Below are 16,355 nucleotides of genomic sequence, written 5' to 3' on the forward strand. Positions count from 1 at the left end.
TCTATCTATCTATCTATCTATCTATCTATCTATCTATCTATCTATCTATCTATCTATCTATCTATCTATCTATCTATCCATCTATCTATCTATCTGAGAAACCAAGCTGACTGAATTATAGAGTATAATACATTCAAGAGTGAAATTCCATAGTGTAAACGTTTTGAACAATAAACAGTTTAACAAAATGAATGTCAGGAAGCTGTAACACATTTTGAATGGGAGGGCTAATAGAGGAGGGATGTATAGAACAAACAAATGGTGGATGAATACAATCATAATACTCATTGTAGATGTGTGAGAAAAGTGAGTAACTTGATGTAACTTATGGAGGAAGGGGTAGGTGGGAAGGAGGAGAATGATAAAAGCATGATTTTCACAATGTACTGTATGCATGCATGGGCATGAAAACTTGTAACCCCATAGTACAAAAATAGATAAAAATAGAAAATAAAAGTTAAAAAAGAAAATAGTGGCTGACCACTTTACACTTTTGAGGAAAATAATATAAAAATTCCCACAACCTCAAAAGAAGAATCATGAAAATTCCATCATACAACCTTGATAAACTTCACAAATTGAGACACAAATTACCAAAAAAATGTAAAATACAATTCCTTATATGTAATAAGGAACTCCTAGCACTGGGGTGGCTGAGGCAGGAGAATTGTGAGTTCCAGACCAGCCTGGGCTCCCTAGTGACACTTTTGCCTTGAAAACAAACAAAAATAAAACATAAATAAAAAATTTAGTTAAAAATCTTCCTAGAAAGCAAACTACAAGGTCAACCTGTTTCACTGGTAAGTTCTGCCTGAGATTTTAGATAGAAATGAAACCAATCAGAAATGATTTTTTTCTACAAAATTTAAGAAGAATAAGTGTTTTCTAAGTAATTCTACAAGTCATCATTATCCTGGTACCAAAATCAGATAAACATATCAAAAAAATAAGAAATACAGATGAAAATTTTGATGACACTAGCTTCAGAAATTCTGAACAAATCTTAATGGTATTGGGCAATGTATAATAAATATAATGTTATGATAAAACAAATCCAAATTGGTTTTGCAATGTGTCTATCAATATAATTTGTTAACCTAACAGCTATTAGAAGAAAAATATTATCACAGTAGACACACATAATTCCTTTAGCAAAATCCAGATCTATTCCTGATAAAATTTCTCAGCAAAGTAGGAAGTGAAGTGAATTTTCTGAGCATGATAAATTGAAACATCCAAAAAATATATTTAACAATATATTTAAAGGTAAAGGATTCATTTTTGCCCTGAGATTATGAAAAATTTAGGCTGAAAATTTTCATCAATCATGTTAAACAGGAAAATAGATGTTACTAAGAGTAGCATCAAAACTGTTAAATTTTTATGAGCTAATTATGATAACAGATATGCAAGACCCAGTCACTAATCATAATTGATTGTTAGTATTACTAGAAATATAAAGGACCTAGATCAGGTAACATAACTACAAGAAAAGAAAAAATCTACAGGATTTTCACCAGCTGATTTCAGCTGTTGTAAAGCTAGAAATGTGCCATTGACATAAAGATAAACAACTAGATCATTTTACCAACATTTGTACAACTGTGCTAGGCCTAATTGCAAGTAGGACAGAATATGAGATTCTTTACAGTTTCCCGGGCAAGAATCTTCAATTTTTTTTGTTATAATAAATCTCTTCAACTGTGATAGGAATAGATGTATGTTTATTTAATGCTTCTCTTTATGTTTTATATATACAATTACATGATTATTTTCATATGTCATAGTTAATGATAAAATAATACTAAGTAAAGTGAGTTAGAAAAACTCAAGAAATCCATAACACACAAGTATTACTGCAAAGCAGATTGTTTCAAAACATCTGTAGGTTCCTGCTTCATATTAAGAGAATTGAAACTAAAAACTATTGAGGATGTATATGAGGGAGTTTAAGCCAATGCAAATGATGGGATAGGCTTTGGCACTGTATAAAAGCTATAGAGAAATGAATATATACATGTTTTAAATGTATGTAATTTTTTTACTGTTTATTTTATTAGAAGATTCTTTTGAAGTAGTCAGCCATCTATCACCAGTCAATTCCACTGGTGAGATGGTTTATACTGTGGTTTAATTAATGTAGCAAACAAATCCCTGAGTAAATAGTGCTTGGGTGTTTGTCTTTTCATTTAAGCAAAAGCTCAGGAGCTCTTGGGAGAATGTCAAATCTCCATGGCACCCAGGGATTCATTTTCAACTCTGAGTACAGCAAGAAACCTGACATGGATTTGGACTGAGGTTGAGAAATAAAGAAGGCGAGGTGAAGTTTAGAGATAACTGTGTGTTTGTCTATGAGATTTCAGGTGAGATGAAGCACTTCAATAAGGAGAACTGCTACTCCTTCAAATGTCAATTAACAAAAACCTTTCCTTTTTCTTAGACTATCATTACCTTAGAATATTTTGAGTTGGTTCATATTTCTTTCTTTCCTTAGTGGTGCATAGCAGAGAAGGGAGAGAGTGTGTAAGGAATGGCAGAGATTAAAGAAAAAGCTAGACAGATACTGGAAAAGAAAAGGGGAAACAAATGCCACACAAGGAGAGAGAGAGAGAGAGAGGGAGGGAGGGAGGGAGGGAGGGAGAAAGATACAGAGAAGGAGAGAGAGCAGGACAGAAGGGAATAAAACAGGAGTGGGAACATTGTGTTTATGGTAATAAAACTGACTGAATTGTAATACTTTATCACTTGTGCTCCTTTTATTTACCAGTCCTTTTGCCTTATATTTAATCTGTGCACAAACATGAAGAAGTGCTAGGATTCTCATTTTATAAATAAAGAAGAAAGCCCAAAGCAGTTTAGTAATTTGCCTCAGAGTAAGGGAGTCTGGATTTGAATCCATATCTGCCCCCCACTCCATGCTTTCCCCCTGTATCAGGATACCATTACATGCTACTGAAACAGCAGGTTTAAAAGACAAGAAAACTCAATTGAACAGGTTATTTGGCATCATATAAATTTAACACATGATACCCAATAACCTATCATTATACTAGCGTTTCTCTTCATTACCTGTCCTCATGCTCTCCACCACTTTGAAAGATTCAATTTAGTTAATGTGTTTTGCAAGGAGATAAGCAGGCAGGCAGACAGACAGAAGATAAAATACTAGAGTTCGTTTTCACTTTTCTTGGAATTTTCAGGTAGAGCCAACAACTTTACTTCCATCTGATCATGCAAACATCTTAATGTCCAGTTCATCCACTGAAATTAGATTCCCAACCTCTATTTCCTAATCTTTTAGGCATTTTGGACATTATTGAGATGCAGAAGAAAGTTTAAGACCCTATTTCCAGAATTATGAATATAGATATATTTGTATCACAAGTAAGGACTTTCAAAGACACCTTCAAGAATCCGAGGTTTGCATCTGAGATGATTTTTTTCCTGATATGATATCTGAATGCAGGAACTTGTACTTAGTATGCAAATGCACAATCACTTAAGCTACTCCCCCCATTCTTTTTGTCTTAGTTATTTTTCAGGTAAAGTTTCTCCTTTTTTACCTGGGCTAGTCACTACAGCCAGACTGCAAACTGAGAGTTGCTGCTTTTAACTTACAAGTAGCTATAATTATTGGTGTGAGTGACTGGGTTTGAACTTTGAAATGAAAATCTTAAAATCTGGATCTGGAAAGCCAGGCACCAGTAGTTCACGCCTGTAATCATAGCTACTCAGGAGGCTGAGATCTGAGGATTGAGGTTCAAAGCCAGCCTAGTCAGGATTATCTCCAATAAAACCACCAGAAATCCAGAAGTGGCTCAAGTGGTAGAGTGCTCGCCTTGAGCTGAAGAGCTCAGGGACAGCACCCAGGCCCAGAGTTCAAGCCCCACAACAGACAAAAACAATCTGGATCTGGAACTGAAAAAAAAAGAGTGAAATCTGGGAGAGAAAATGCACATCAGGGCTAGTACTGTGGCTCTGTGGCTCTGCTAGGACTTTAGTTAATGGTATTTGCTTTGTTTTTCCTAATACAAGGTTGGATTTGTCTTCACTCTCATTTTTAGGCATATTCCTATGAGAAGTTTTATGCAAGATCAGGCTTAAATTCCTACCTGATCTTACATTTGACAATCATTTTGCATTAAAAAATATAAATTCCATTATAGCATTAAATTCTTTGCACAGTTGTTTTCCCAGTGACAAATAAGGAAAAATCCTTTGCCTTGAGTATTTGGATGTTAGGGCATTAGTTCATGGAGGAGGTCAGCTTACTGTGAATTTCAAACTAGGGTGTTCTCTGACACATTGCTTGCATTCAGTTTTTTTATTTTATTATTTTACTTTGGGGTGTTAATTTTTTGTGGCTATTCTGGGATTTGAACTCAAGGCCTGGGTGCTGTCCCTGAGCTACTTTTGCACAAGGCTAGTGCTCTGGTACTTGAACCTGTTGCTGTTTGGTTATAGATTGGAGATGAGAGTCTCAAGGACTTTCCTTCCCCAGGCTGGTTTCTCACCAAGTGATCCTCAATTTCAGCCTCTAGAGTAGATAGGATTATAGGCATGAGGCCCAGAGGTCCAGCTTATAGGTATTAACTAAAATTTCTAGATTTTCTCAGACTGTTGCAACTTGCTAGCTCTTTGTTTATAATACAATCAATATAACTATTTTAAATGGTTAATTCATTTGATGCAGCCTTATTCTTGTTCTCTCCATTCAGGGTCTTCACCATGAGGTAATAATAACAAGCTCTTACACCCTCTCTTTGGTTTGAGAGACATGTTCTCATTATGTAGACAAGTCTGGCCTTGAAATAGTGATCCCTTTGCTTCAGGAACCAAAGTACTGAAGATACAGTCATGTGCCATCACACATAATTTCAATTTTTATTTTTAAAATATGTATTATAGGGACCAGGCATGGTGGTTCCATCTCGTAATCCTTATTACTCAGGAGGTAGAATGGAGACACTCTTCCCTTCACTTGATTCACAATCTGGAGGATCTTCAGTATTCTGGGGAGTGATTTTTAAAGCCCATTGGGCAAGGTCCATGTTTATAATAATTTCCAATGCTTTCATTTTTCCAATCTAGGATGTTTTACTGATTTAAGTTATATTACTTTAGTCTGGCTTTCTGTATTTCACAACACTGATACTATTAAAAGATGGCTTATCATGTTCCACAAATTAGACTTATCTCATTATTTTTTATGATAAGATTTATATTTGACCCAAAAACTATATAGGCAATGTTATCACAATATATCAGGTCAGGAGGCAGATAATGTCAGTTTGCTGAATTATTGGAGATGTCATTTGATTATTTGGATAAAGTATATTTGGCCCAAAAACTACATAGGCAATGTTATCACAATGTATCAGGTCAGGAGGGAGATAATGTCAGTTTGCTGAATTATTGGAGATGCCATTTGATTATTTGGATAAAGTGGCATGTGTTAGATGTCTCTATAAAGATAGATTTTCCATTTTTGTAAATAATCTTGTGATTTAAAGAAACCTATGGAATCACTTAGACTCTCCCAAACATTAGGCTCTGTGGGACTAATTCCTTTCTGACTTACAAAGTTTGAAATTTTCCTTATTCCAATCATTTCAAGAAAAATACAGATCATAGGAACATATATCTACTTTTCTACATTATTCTATAGCCATTGAATAGGCAAAGTCAGTTCCCATGTCCTATTGCTGTGCTCCACAGGTTTAATTTTTTGGATTGAGGATTTACTTAGCATATCATGAAGTTTGTATATGTAAAATGTCTAAACTTTTAAATATTTTCAAAAATGTGTATACCCATTGTAATTATTGCTGCAGTAATGATAGTGAAGATATTTGTCATTCTCAAAAATTTCAAAAGTTCTCTTTGTAATGTCTCGCTGCCTCAGATAACCACAGAACTGTTTGCATTATTAATATACATTTACTAGATTTTTTATTGTGAAAATACCGTACAGAGGGGTTACAATTACATGGGCAAGATAATGACTACATTTCTTATCAAGCATTTTTGCCTCCTCCTTTGTTTCCTCTCCTTCCCTCCCAAAGTTATAAAGTTCGTTTTTCAACATAACAACTTGTACATCTCATTGTTGCAATGTGTCCACCTGTATCCCTATTTAAAAGATTTGTTTTTTCCCTTCCCCCCACAAATTATACCAACATCAAATACAGTGAAAACAGAGGTTATACCTTGAGGGAGGGACATACAAAGCAACAAAGAAATCATCTTATAAATATGTTAGAAACAATTGCATGAAAACAAAAACATTTGAATACTTACCTTGGGGTTCATTTCACCTAGCATCAACTTATCTGACCTTTTGTACTTGTCTCAGACATATACTAGTTATTGCAAACATTTACTAGATTTTTATATAAATGGAGTCACATGACATGCACTCATTTTTATCTAGGATCTTTAGCTCAATATAACTATATTTTATTATTATTATTAATATATTTTTTCTTGTAAAGATACTGTACAAAGGGCTTGCAGTTACATGAGTAAGATAATAAGTGCACTTCCTATTGAGCATTGTTACCCCCTTTTTTCCCCATACCATCCCTTCCCTCCTCACTTCCCCAAATTCTCCCTCTTCAACCCAGAAGCTATAAAGTTCGTTTACAACATAGTGTCTTGTACATCTCATTGTTACAAGGGGCCAACCTGTATCTTTATTTCAGCATTTTGTTATTTCCCTTCCCCTCCACAAATTAGAAGAATATATATAAGATTCAGGGCACCAAAATCAAATACAGTAAAAACAAGGGTTATACCATGGGGGAAGAACATACAAAGGAAACAAAATAATCACACAGTTCATTATAAGTACTTTAAAAACAACAGCAAGAAAGATAAAAACTCTTGTGCCCTTGTCTTGGGGTTCATTTTGCTTAGCATCATCTCATATGGTCATATGTATATAGATTTTGAATTTTTCTGCTTGTCCTAGACATATATTAGTTATTGCAAATAAGGGAAACCATGGGACCTGTGTTTCTTTGGGCCTGGCTTACTTCACTTAATGTGATTTTTTCCAAATATTTCCATTTCCTAACAAATGGGGCGGTGTCATACTTTCTGATGGAGGCATAGAATTCATATATATATATATATATATATATATATATATCACATTTTGTTGATCCATTCATCTACTGAAGGGCATCTTGGTTGGTTCCATATCTTAGTTATGATGAACAATGTTGTGATAAACATAGTTGTGCTGGTAGCTTTAGGATAGCCTTGTTTGTGATTGTTTGGGTAAATGCTTAAAACTGGGATTGCTGGGTCATAGAGGAACTCTATGTAGAGTATTTTGAGGAAACTCCATAGTGTTTTCCAAAGTGTTTGAACAAGTTTACATTCCCAACAACAATGCAGTAGGGTTCTCTCTTGGGCATATCCCTTCCAGCATCTGTTGTCATTAGATTTCTTGATTATAGCCATTCTAACTGGGGCAAGGTGGAATCTCAATGTTGTTTTGATTTGCATTTCTTTTATTGCTAGAGAAATTGAGCATTTCTTCATGTGTCTATTGGCCATTCTTATTTCCTCTTCAGAGAAGTCTCTCTTTAAGTTTTTAGCCCATTTATTAATTGGGTGGTTGTTTCTTTGAGGATTTGTTGGTGGTGGATTTAATCTTTTGAGTTCTAAGTATATTTTTGATATGAGATCCATGTCAGTTGCATGGCTAGTATCTTCTCCCAAGTGGGCTTTCTATTAATCTTGCTTGCTATGTCCTTTGCGAGGCAGAAACTCTGCAGTTTCATACAATTCCATTTGCCCAATCTATCTTTGATTTGTTGTGTTTCTGGGTCTTTATTAAGAAAACTTTGGCCTGTGCCAAGCATTCCTAGAGTTTCTCCTATCCCTTCCTGTAATATTTTCAGGGTGTCTGCTTTTACTTCAAGGTCTTTGATTCATTTGGTAACTCAATGTAACTATTTCATAGTACATTCTTGCACTGTGCACTATCAATCCATTCCTTTTTATTGAAGAGAAATATTCCAATTTTTGGATGTACCACAATTAGCATATGGTGAACCTTGAATTGTTTCCAATGTTTATCACAAATAAAATTATTATGAATATTCCTATGCAAGCATTTCAAGAGCATATAATTTCATTTCTCTTGGCCAAATATCTGAGTAGAAAAACTAAGCCATGTAATATTTGTGTAATTAAGGTTTAATTTTTAAAAATTCTCAAAGAAGTTTTGCAAACAGAATAACTACATTTCCATCAAAATTATATGAGTGTTCCAGTTGTTCCACATCTTTGCCAACACTAAGGTCAAAGTGTTGAATTTTAGATATTGTAATAGGTCACTATGTCACTGTTTTCTTTAAATATTGTTATTATTAAGTTGTTGTACAAAGGGGTTACTATTCCATAAGTAAGGTTATGAGTACAATGCTTCTTGGTCACTGTCACCCCTTCCTTATTTGTCACCCTGCTTTCAATCTACATTTATATAATGGCTAGTGATGATCTTTTTATGTATTATTTGTTATTCGTATCCTTTGTTAATTGAAGTACCTATTCTTTTTTCCATTAAACATTGAACCAGTATTTTCTCTATTGAATTTTGAGGATAATTACAAAATTTTCCACAGTCTTTAGACTACTTTGCATTCTCTTAACATTTTCTTTCAAAGGAGAGGTGCTATAATTTTGATATAGTCTAATATATTAATTGTTTTGGACAGATTGTACTCCTCATAGATCCTGTAAGAAATCTTTTGTGTAAAGACAATGTCTTGTATTTTCTTGTAGAAGTTTCAACTGCTTATGATTTATTAAGGCAATGATCAATTTTGAGATAATTATGATATGTGTAATGAAATATGCAATTTACTTTTTGCATGTGGATATCTACTTTTAAGAATCATTCACTGAAAATATTTTCATATCTCCAATGATTTTCTGTTGTTGAATCTTTGCTCCATATCAATTGAGTATGTACAAGTGGGTTTATTTCTTGGCTCTGCATTGTCCTTCATTGATTCACTTATCTATTTTTACATGAATACCACACTGTCTTATTTTTCCTATTTATGTTTCTAATAATTTATACTTTTCACTGTGCAAGTCTTTAAACTTATAAATTATAACCCTAAGTATTTTATTCATTTTATATTATTATAAAAGGGATTGCTTTCCTAATTTCCTTTTTGTATGTTCAGTTTATATTCTGTAACTTTAATATTAAAATTAATCATAATGATTTTTGTGGCACATCTTTGGTTTTCTTTGTATAAGATCATGTTGTTAGCAAAGAGATAATTGCAGGTTTCCCCTTTACAACTCATATGGTTTTTATCTTTTTCTTGCATGGTTGCTCTGTAAGCACTGTGTTGAATAGTACTAGTGGTAGTGACTATTTTTTACCTTCTCTATTTCTGATAAAAAGCTTTCACTGTCTCATCATTAAGTGTGATGTTAGTTGTGAGAGATTTTATGAGCTTAACCAAGGAGATAAAATGTCTTTTATCTCCTGTTAAATAAAAGTAAGGCAGATATAAGTAAATAGAAATTTATCCTGTGTTACTAGATTGGGATAATTAATAGTGCTAAAAATTTCATACTACTCAAAGTGATATACTGATTCAATACAGTTCTAGCACAAATCCAAGCATTAATTTTTTCAGAACTATAAAAAATAATCCCAAAATTCATATGGAACTACAAATGATTTAAGATATACAAAGGCATTTGTACCAATAAGAACAAAGCTACAGGCATCATACTTCCTGATTTCAAAATAGGCATTATGATGCTGGTTTTTAAATGGACATATAGATCATTGAAGCAAAATAAATATTCCAGAAATAAACTGATGCATATATAGTCAATTGCTATTTAACATAGGTGCCAAGAATATATCATGGGGAAAAACTAAAATCTTCAATAATTGGTTTCTTGCATTATACACAAAACTTTATTGGCTGTGAAAAAAAAGAATTAAATGTGAGACCACGAACTATAAAATTCTTGGGAGAAAATATGGGTAAGATCTTCTTGACATTAGCCTTGACATTGATGTTTGGGCTGTGATACCAAAATCCCCGTAACTAAAACCGAAATAGACTAGTAGCATTGCATCAACACAAAATACTGAACAGAGGAAACGACCAAAAATGAGAAGGTAACTTACAAAATGGGAAATAATATTTCCAAAACACACAGCTTATAAAAATTATAAGGAACTCCTTAAACTTCATAGCAAAAAAGCACAAATAATCCTCTTAAAATGGGCAAAGGGAAGCAGAGGTGTGGTTCAAGTGGTAGAGCACCAACCTTTACTGAAAACGTAAGTGAGGATGTGAGGCTCTGAGTTCAAATCACATTAACATCATACACACACATACACACACTCATAAACACACACAATGGGCAAAAAGACTGGGATGAAGTTCAGTGGTATATTGCTTCTGTAGCAGATATGAGGCAGTGTGTTCCATTCCCTATACCTTGAGAACAGAACTAAACAACAAAAAAGTGCAAAAGGAGATACATTTTCCAAAGAAGGCCAATCTGGAAATGAAAATGTGCTCCACTTAACTAATCATCAGAGGGTTTCAAATAAAAATTATAATGAAATAATTATCTCATAGAAGTTAGGATGACCATTATATATCTATATAGTATTGGCAAGGGCATTCAGGTAAGGGAGCCTTGTACACTGTTGGTTTGAATGTAAATTAATGTAGCCATTATGAAAGATAGTGTGGGGCTCCTTTTAAAAATAGGACTTCTATATAATTTACCAATGCCACTTCTGCCTGTACAGTAACATACCACTTAATAATGAGGATATGTTCTAAAGAGTGGATCATGGAATATAAATACACAAATGTAGATGGTATAGATTATTATATACTTATACTAATAGGGTATAATAGGCTATATCATACAGGCAATTGATTCTAGGGCCATGGTGACAACCCCCCCCACAAGATCAAATCTTTTTTTCTTTTTCATTTATGTGTCTTGAGGGGGTTATGGGGCAGAGAAACCTAGAGACAAAGGCTGAAGAAATGCAGCAGTGGTATTCAATAGACACTATGTTGAAATTAACTATAAAACTTGCAAGTGGGGAATGGAGGGATAAACTGGGAAAGAGTAAGGGAAGCAGTGACACTGTCCAAAAAGAAATGTACTCTTTTTCTTTTTTTTTTTTGGGTTGGGGTGTCCGGTCATGGGGCCTGAACTCTGGGCCTGGGCGCTGTCCCTCAGCTCTTCAGCTCAAGGCTAGTGCTCTACTACTTGAGCAACAGCGCCACTTCCGGCTTTTTTCTTATGTGGTGCTGAGGAATCGAACCCAGGGCCTCATGCATGCAAGGCAAGTGCTCTACCACTGAGCCACCTTCCCAGCCCCAAGAAATGTACTCTTAATCTGATGTATGAAATGATAACCCCTCTGTGCATCATCTTTATAATAATTAAAAAATACTGCATTTACATAAAAATTTGTTATCATTATCAAGTATGTACTGTACTTCATTATTATTACGTTTTTGCATCAGTGGGCTGTACAAGTAGGTTTCATTTTGATATTCCCATATATGCATATAATATAACTCAATGAGACTTCCTCTCCCTCTCTCTCACTCATCCTTCCTCTTTCCTACACCAATCTCAAAAAATGTGATGTAATATACATGACAAACAGCATAGTATGATTGCTTACATCAGTGTCATTACAAGCACATGAATATTGCATTTTTTACAACATTAAGTTGACTAAAATGTCACTAGATTCTAGGAATTTTTCAGCTTCGTTTTACTATATAATACCATTATTATATATATTGCTTATTTTTTTACCAGAACATCATTATATGGTACCTAATTGCAAACCCAGGAAATTAAAAATACTGAAACAAGGACTTTGATGATGTATCATTATTCATGTTTATTAAGGGCATTATTTATAATAGCGAAGACATGGAAGCAATCCTAATAAATGGATACGAGGAAGTGGCATTTAATGTTTGCATACAATAGTATATATTCTATCATAGAATTTTTTGTACCAGTTCTGGGGGTTGAACTCAGAGCCTGGACACTGTCCCTGAGTTTCCTTTGCTCAAGGCTAGCACTCTACTATTTGAGCCACAGTACCACTTCGAGCTTTTTCTGTTTATGTGATACTGAGGAATTGAATCCAGGGCTTCCTGCATGCCGAGCAAGTACTCTACCACTAAGCCACATTCCCAGCCCAATATTCTATAATAGAATTTTAGCTTTACAAAGAAGGAAATCATTCTATTTGTTACAACACAGATGATTTTGTAGGACATAATGCTAAGTGAAAAATTCCAGACACAGAGGGACAAATACTATATGATATCATTTGTTAAACTACTCACACTCATGGAAGAAAGGACAAAAATGGTGATTTCCAGGAATTGGGAGAGGAGAAAATGGGGAATTAAGGTATTAATTAAATGGGAAAGAAGTACTAAGTTTCAGTTATGCAAGATGAACATATACTAGACCTTAACTGTACAGAACAGTGCCTACAGTTAACAATATCATATTACATACTTGAAAGTTACAATCTTTTCTTAATATATATTTTTATTGTAAAGATAGTGTACAGAGTGGTTACAATTAAATGAGTAAGGTAATGAGTGCAATTCCTATCAAGAATTGTTACCCCCTCTGTTTTTCCCCTAACATCTCTTCCTTCCCAAACTCTCTGATTCCTTCTCCACGCCCCCCCGTCGAGGTTGTAAAGTTTGTTTACAACATAGTGTCTTGTACATCTCATTGTTACAGTGGGTCAGCCTGTTTCCTTATTTCAGCATTTTGTTATTTCCCTTCCCCTCCCCAAATTAAAAAAATGTATATACAAGATTCAGGGCACCAGAATAAAATACAGTGAAAGCAGGGGTTATACCATGGTGGAAGAACATGCAAGAGAAACAAAAAAATCACATAGTACATTATAAATACATTAAAAACAGCAGCAACAAAGATAAAACCTTCTGTGTCCTGATCTTGTGATTTATTTTGCATAGCATCATCTTATACGGTCATATGTACGTAGCTATTGACCTTTTCTGCTTGTCCTAGACATATACTATTTATTACAAATAAGGGAAACCATGGGACTTACATTTCTTTGGGCCTGGCTTACTTCAGTTAATATGTTTAACAAGTCTTTCAATTTCCAAACTAATGGGGTGGAGTCATTCTTTCTGATGGAGACATAGAATTCCATTTTATGTATATGTGTGTGTTTGTGTGTGTGTGTGTGTGTATATATATATATATATATATATATATATATATATATATATATATATATAACATTTTCCTGATCCATTCATCTACTGAGGGGCATCTTGGTTAGTTCCATATCTCAGCTATGGAAAATAATACTGCAATAAGCATAGTTGTGCTGGTAGCTTTAGTATAGCCTTGCTCGTGATTGTTTGGGTAAATGACCAGAAGTGGGATTGCTGGGTCATAGGAGAGATCTATGTGTAGTCTTTTGAGGAACCACCATACTGCTTTCCAGAGTGGTTGAACAAGTTTACATTTCCACAAACAATGAAGTAGGGTTCCCTTTTGGCCATATCCCCTCCAGCATCTGTTGTTATTAGATTTCGTGATTATAGACATTCTAACTGGGGTGCGGTGGAATTTCAATGTTGTATTGATTTGCATTTCTTTTATGGGTAGAGAAATTGAGCATTTCTTCATGTGTCTATTGGCCATTCTTTTATTTGGAAGACAATATAATTTATTTTTGTTTTTTTACATATATTTTTATTGTAACAATACTGTACAGAGGGATTACAGTTACATGAGCAAGGTAATGAGTCAATTTCCTACCAGGCATTGTTACCCTCTCCTTTGTTTATCCTCTACTAACCCTTTCTTCCCCACCTCTCCAACTTCTCCCTCCCACCTTCAAAGTTGCAAAGTTCATTTTCAACATAGTGCCTTGTACATCTCATCATTACAACGGGTCATCCTGTATCCTTATTTCAGAATTTTGTTATTTCTATTCCCCTCCTCAAATTAGGAAAAAGTATATACAAGATTCAGGACACTGGAATCAAAGACAGTGACAACAGGGGTTATACTGGAGGTGGGGGGAGTGACAGAGGGGGGAAAGAACATACAAAGAAACAAAAAAGAATTTCATAGTACATTATAAGTACATTAAGAAGAACAGCAACAAAGTTAAAAACTCTTGTGTCCCTATCTTAGGGTTCATTTTGCTTAGTATCAGGTTATATCATCATATATACATAGCTATTGACCTTTTCTGCCTATGTATTAGTTATTGCAGATAAGGGAAACCATGGGACCTATGTTTCTTTGGTCCTGGCTTACTTCACTTAATATAATTTTTTTCAAGTGTTTTCATTTCTTAACAAATGGGGCGGTGTCATTCTTTCTGATGGAGGCATAGAATCCATTATACATATATATATATATATATATACATATATATATATATACATATATATATATCACATTTTCTTCATCCATTCTCTTCATCCATTTATCTACTGAGTGCCATCTGGGTTGATTCCCTATCTTAGCTATGCCAAACAATACTGCAATAAACATGGTTGTGCTGGTAGCTTTAATATGGCCTTGTTTGTGATCGTTTGGGTAAATGCTTAAAACTGGGATTGCTGGGTCATAGGGGAGCTCTATGTAGAGTCTTTTGAGGAAACTCTATATTGCTTTCCAAAGTGGTTGAACAAGTTTACATTCCCACCAACAATACAGTAGGGTTGCCTTTTGGTCACATCCCCTCCAGCATCTGTTGTTATTAGAGTTCTTGATTATAGCCATTCTAACTGGGGAGAGGTGGAATATCAATGCTGTTTGGATTTGTCTTTCTTTTATGGCTAGAGTAGTTTAGCATTTCTTCGTGTGTCTATTGGTCATTCTTATTTCTTCTTCAGGAAAGTCTTTCTTTAGACTTTATCCTATTTGTTTATTAATTGGGCTGAATGGGATTATCTTTTTGCAAGTTTGGGGACTTCTCTGCTAGAATCCTTGTAAATAAATTTCCTAGACCTTTCACTTCTGTCTCTAGGCCCTCCTCTACACTTATTATCCTGAAATTAGGCCTATAGATATATTATACTTCTTGAATTTGTCTTGAATTCATGTCTGTTCTTTATCTATAATGTCTAGGCTGTCTTCAATTCTAGAGATTCAATCTTCTGCATGGTCTAACCTACTGCCAAGACTTTCTACTTTGTTTTTTATTTCCTTTCCTTCTAATTGGTCAGATTTGATGGCTTCAAATTCTTTTTTGGAGCTTTGTTTTAGATTTTGTATGGACTTCTTTACCTCCTGAATTTGATTTTCAGTGTTCATTCTCAAATCCTTTAGTTGATTAGTGATAGATTCTTTGTACTCCCTTTCCCTCTGTTGGGCTTCATTCAGCATTCCCTCTGTGGCCATGGATTTCTCCAGCTTTCTTTTTGTAGATTCCATGAATGGCTCTGTTAATCTTTGTTTATTCTCATCCCACTTATGCAAGTCCTCACTTAATCTTTGATTAGCCTCCTCAGGCTCACCAAATTCCTGTATTAATCTTGTTTAGCCTCACCATACTCAAGGATTTCCTTATCGTGCTCACACAGAGACCTTTTAATCTTTTTCAGGCTTTTAATCTTTTCATTCAGTGTGTTTACCAGTAGTGTTTGAAGAGCATTTTGGGCACTCTCCTCTGAATTATTCATTAACTGCTCTGTTGTCTGATTATCATGAGTGTGAGTTGAGATACCTGGACTTGCCTTTTTTTCTTTTGCTTCTCCAGCTTGTTCTGCCTATTTGGGTACGAAAGCAAAACCAATTCTGTGTTAGAACACTATTTTAAGGCAAGCATCAACCAGATCCCTGTAGTTGCACAGATTGAAACAGTCAGAATGAGTACAGATACAATCTAGTTCAACAACAACTAGGGAATCAATGAACCAAGAAAATCAAAAAAGGAGTCCGAAAGCCATAAATTAATCATTTTATGGAGAATTGTGAGGAGTAAATAAGATTAAAGAAATGTGGGAAAGAAAGAGAGAGGGGGAATATAACCAAGACCTAAATTCAGAGAGAGGAAAAGGATAGAAGGAAAGGAGAAGAGAGATAAAGAAAATAGACAAAGAAAAAAATTAAAGTTAAACACTTAAAACATTATATAAATATAAAGAAATAAAACTACAATTAAGAGAGTTAAGGTTGAGAGTTTGTGAATTAAGTAATTGGTACATGAATTAAGTATGCAAACAATGAAGGATAAGGTCTAATAATCAAAAAGGGTATATATCTGGGGATGAACAGAACAGCAA

This window comes from Dipodomys ordii, unplaced genomic scaffold (assembly GCF_000151885.1).
Source record: "Dipodomys ordii isolate 6190 unplaced genomic scaffold, Dord_2.0 Scaffold88, whole genome shotgun sequence".
Taxonomy (NCBI): Eukaryota; Metazoa; Chordata; class Mammalia; order Rodentia; family Heteromyidae; genus Dipodomys; species Dipodomys ordii.